The following is a 6,000-nucleotide window of genomic DNA, read 5'->3' as shown; positions in this document are numbered from 1 at the left end:
GATATGGCTAGGAAAGCCATGCGATCGCATGACACCTCTGGTCAGGCCACATCTATAAATCTCGCTCATTTTCTGATTTTAATTCATTCATTCTCTTTACCTCTCTCGATCTCTCACTATATAATATAAATAAATATAAATATTATTATTATTATTAAAGATTAATATTATTATTATTAATCGTATTATCAGAGGTATTAGAGTTATTATAATTAGTATTATACATAGAATACTACGACGATGTTATGTGCGAGTCATTTCAAAACAAGTTTTTCGAGCGGGATAAAGCTAAGGAAATTATGGGTTATAGCTATGGAGGATATGGGTATTGTTCGGGGTATAGCTCGTGAGGTCAAACTAGTGTTTATCATTTCCGTTGCGTCTACGCACTTTTATGCAATATTGAATCACAATATTGATACGCGAGCATTCATATCTTATCTTTTATATATTAATAGTGTATCCCTGATTAGTGCTCGAGTATATACGATCATGCATGCTTGTATGTTTTACTTCATCGTTAGATAGTGTATGATGAATCACGAATTTAAGACATATAATACTGATATAAGGTATATGATATGCATGTCGTTGGAAAGCTGTCGAAAAATTATTAACTTTTCATTAAGAAGTCGTGTGATTTCGATGAACGGATTTAAAGATATGGTCAACTGAATTATTGTTAACTCTAATATTATGACTATTATTATTATTATTATTATTATTATTATTATTACTATCGTCGTTATTATTATCGTCGTTATTATTATTATCTATAAATTATTATTATCATTATTATTATTATTATTATTATTATTATTATTATTATTATTATTATTATTATTATTATTATTATTATTATTATTATTATTATTATTATTATTATTATTAAAAGTATCATTAATATTAAAAATTATCACTCTGATTAAAATTATCATTTCTAATAGAAATATCATTTTATCATATTAGGATTATTATTAGATTATCATTTTTAATAGAATTATTTTTATAAAATATTATTATTACTATTCTTATTATGATAATTATTATTATTATATGTAGTAAATATTATTATTAAGATAAATTATATTATTATTTTTTACTAACATTAAAGTATTGATACTATCAATTATCATTTAAAAATTTATCATTTTTATTAAAACTATCATTCTATTAAAAATTATTATTATTATTAAGAATTATCATTTTTATTAAGAATATAGTATTATTAGAAGTATAGAATTTAAAACTACCGTTTTATTTAAAATTATCATTTTATCAATTTTATTAGTATTATTAATATCATCATTATTATTACCCTTGTTATTTATATTAAACACTTTTAATAACATTATCTTTATTAATATTATCATTATTATTATTACAAAATAATACAACTTTTACTCATTATTACTATTAATATTATTTTATCAACTAAATATGTGATACAAAGATATTTTTACCACACGTAATATAATTACATTAATAATACATACCACTATATTTTTATGATATTAAGCGAACTTAATAAATTTTATTACTTGAGATATTTAAAAATATATATTTTTTTAATATAAATTTTTATTAATAAATGACTTGTATTATTTACTCTAATAAAATCTGATAAATATATTTAAATATATAAAACGACTATATTTAAATTATACAATAAACATGTATAGATTTTAAAAGTCATTTTGGGTCAAGTTGACTTTTGTTAACTTCTGCATGATAATCTCGAGCATTAGGATTGTGATACACTACGACTTGACCTAAATTGTTAGACAGATATTGACCAATATATAAATATATATAATTAATATAGGTTCGTGAATCCGAGGCCAACCTTGCACTTGTTCAATGCCGTCATATGTATTTATACTACGAAATACAGTATTGTGAGTTTTCATTTGCTCCCTTTTTAAATGCTTTTGAAATATATATTTTTGGGACTGAGAATACATGCGCTTTTATAAATGTTTGACGAAATAGACACAAGTAATTAAAACTACATTCTATGGTTGAATTATCGAAATCGAATATGCCCCTTTTTAGTCTGGTAATCTAAGAATTAGGGAACAGACACCCTAATTAATGCGAATCCTAAATATAGATCTATCGGGCCCAACGAGCCCCATCCAAAGTACCGGATGCTTTAGTACTTCGAATTTATCATGTCCGAAGGATGTCCCGGAATGATGGGAATATTCTATATGCATCTTGTTAAGGTCGATTACCAGGTGTTCACCATATGAATGATTTTTATCTCTATGTATGGGATGTTTATTTATGAGAAATGGAAATGAAAATCTTGTGGTCTATTAAAAATGATGGAAATGAATATTGATGATAAACTAATGAACTCACCAACCTTTTGGTTGACACTTTAAAGCATGTTTATTCTCAGGATTGAAAGAAATCTTCCGCTGTGCATTTGCTCATTTTAAAGATATTAATTGGAGTCATTCATGGCATATTTTAAAAGACGTTGCATTCAATTCGTTAAGTTCAATAAAGATTATTATTAAGTAAATGACAGGTTAGGTCATTTATAGTTGGATATTATGAGATGGTATGCATGCCTGTCAACTTTCGTTGTAATGAAAGTTTGTCTTTTAAAAATGAATGCAATGTTTGTAAAATGTATCATATAGTGGTCAAATACCTCGCAATGTAACCACATGTTATTGTATTCGTCCTTATGGATTAGGACGGGTCGCTTCATGTGGTATCAGAGCGGCGGTCTTAGCGAACCAGGCCTTGCATTAGTGTGTCTAACTGATAGTTATTAAGATGCATTAGTGAGTCTGGACTTCGACCTTAGCTGCATGACATAAAGTTTTGCTTATCATTTCTTGTCGGAAATTACCTGCTTATCATTCTTAGTCTAGACACATCTTACTGCATTGATTGCATGAATAGTGTATAGACAAAATTCATATCTTAGCGTATCTGCTAAAACATATCTTAGCGTATCTTTTACTGTAAACTTTGCCTGACAAATTCCATAAATTCCTCCGTAATCTACGAAATCTTTTGTTCTATATATATAGATATTCTATGTAATTAGAATACCATCCGATAGCCGAAAATCATTTCATATCGAAAAATTCTTTATTCAATCGTACAAAATAGAACTCGCCACTAGTTCAAGTCCCTCGAATTCCGATATGGAGTTTCACTCGAGCTCCGAAAGCAGTGTGACCGGAATGAATCAACCAATTAGCCATCATCTATTCTGGATGAATTGGGGATGGGTTCGTAGTCTACTTAATCATTGGAGACAAGAAGAAGGCGATCCCTTCCATCCACCACACTGCCCTCTTGGCGAAGAACCTGAAGCACTTACCGGCAAACCTGTCCGAAGCACCATTTTCTCTCTTATTTCCAGAGTATCCCGTCATGATTATATACTATTTCAAATTCTAGATCTTATTCATCCACTCGTCCGAATCACCGATCATTCCGGTGTAATAGAAGAAGTTAACGAGCTTCGTGCTAGAGTGGTGGCATTAGAGAATATGATGCACAACTTGCAAAGCATCACAAGCACCACAAGCATCACCAACATCAGCACCATCACCATCAGCAACACCAACCGTACCATCACCACCACCAACAGCAACATCCGCATCCCACACCTCAACATCATAACCTGTACCTCGAGCATCAACCTCATACGCACCATAGATACCAAGAAGTATCAGCAACAATAACCGATGAAGTAATGCTTCATAACTTCATTAGAAAAACATTCTGCGGCAATTATATAATCTCTTAAGTCTTAGAGATTATCTATTCCAGCCTTAATCATAAACCAGATAAGTGGACGAATAGAAATGATGAAATAAAACCCTAACTGGAATGGTGCACGATTTACAAGATAGACTTGTTTTACCAACAACATCAACAGTACCATCAGCATCACCAGCACTGTCAGTGCTGTCAGCATCGCCAGCATCAGCAGCACCTACAACATCACAAGCTCCACCAGATCTATAATCACCGCGAACAACATCACTAATCAACAACGCGTATATTGTATCAACAAGTTATGAAGTATTAACTCATTCCTCATTCCCTCTGAATAAATTATATGTATATTTTATATATATATATATATATATATATATATATATATATATATATATATATATATATATGAATTTTGAGGTCAAAATAAAAATCTTTTCGTACTAAGCTATTATGTATTAATTAAATAAGGGTATATACTACTCGGTTAAATTCATATTACTAATATGCTAAGATGTACATCCTTCCTTAACAACTTAATCATCGTTAACTACAATCTCTGTTTCAAATTCAGTGAATTCTGTTTCATAATAAACTAAGTGTATTATTCAATTATATGTTGATTTTACACTTTTGATATAACCGAAACTTTCAAAGAAACATCATTCGTACCTTGCGAAGTTAGCAAGAGTTTTATGAGCATCAACATGATTCACTGAGAAAATATTCAAAAAGAATAAATAATGAAGTATTAATCACAGTAGTGATATACTCTGTGAAAATTATGTAATCTAATGTTAGAGATTATTCATTTCTAGTTCCAGCCAAAAATCAAATGAGTTTAATATGATATTAACTCAATAAGTCTATATTACATATGAAGAAAATATATATATATATATATATATATATATATATATATATATATATATATATATATATATATATATATATATATTTCCATAAAGACTGTGATAAAATTCTTTTGTACAAAATATTATTTGTGAATTTTTTTTAACGGGTAGGTAATACCTGGAAAATATATATATATTCGCAATTAATATGTTACTTTCATTGATTCTGATTCAGCAATTCATCAACTATACTCACTACTTTCACAACGATATATATTCTTTCATAGAAATCAAAACAACCGTTCTCATCCAAATTCAATTTCATATTCTAATTTTGACCGATCAGAATCCAAGTCAAGACTCAACAGGAGACATCACTCTGAGATTTCTACATCTTTCAAAGACATACTTTGAATTCAAAACTGTGCTAAAACATCACTTTTATTCATAAAACCTAGATAGATATTTGTATCATTCAAGATTCTTGATGATTTCATCATACATGTATTAACGAAGACAATCTGCATTTAAACCCTTCAAAATTCTTGAAGACATATCAATCAATGAACAATCGAGAGGATGAACCAACCTCACGTTATCTACAGAAAGAAGAATTTACGCGTATAACGATACACCTAGAAAACTCTCGAAACCAAATTCATAGATTAACACATATCTGTGTCAGATTCTTTGGCATTTATTAGCAAAAATAACCTTTCAATCTCTTTTCAAAGTAGACAGTTTTTGAAAGGACCCGTTCATATACATTATAAACGATTCATAATAGTTGATTTCATTGCGAGGTATTTGACCTCTATATGATATATTTTACAAACATTGCATTCATTTTTAAAAGACAAACTTTATTTACATCGAAAGTTGACGGCATGCATACCATTTCATAATATATCCAACTATAATTGACTTAATAATAATCTTGATGAACTCAACTACTCGAATGCAACGTCTTTTGAAATATGTCATGAATGACTCCAAGTAATATCTCTAAAATGAGCAAATGTACAGCGGAAGATTTCTATCATACCTGAGAATAAACATGCTTAAAAGTGTCAACCAAAAGGTTGGTGAGTTCATAGGTTTATCATAACAATCATTTCAATATTTTAATAGACCACGAGATTTCAGATATTTAATTGTACACGTAACCCGAGTACAAAATAGTACGCATAACCTGCGAATTAAAAATCATTCATATGGTGAACACCTAGTAACCGACATTAACAAATGCATCTAGAATATCCCCAAATATACAGGTACACTCATCTGTATATAAAAATTGAAGTACTAAAGCATCCATAACCTGGATGGGGTTTTTTAGGCCCATAGATCTATCTTCAGGATTCGCGTCAATTTGGGGGTCTGTTCCCAAATT

Source organism: Rutidosis leptorrhynchoides, chromosome 1, assembly GCF_046630445.1.
Source record: "Rutidosis leptorrhynchoides isolate AG116_Rl617_1_P2 chromosome 1, CSIRO_AGI_Rlap_v1, whole genome shotgun sequence".
Taxonomy (NCBI): domain Eukaryota; kingdom Viridiplantae; phylum Streptophyta; class Magnoliopsida; order Asterales; family Asteraceae; genus Rutidosis; species Rutidosis leptorrhynchoides.
Note: the sequence above shows the minus strand (reverse complement) of the source record.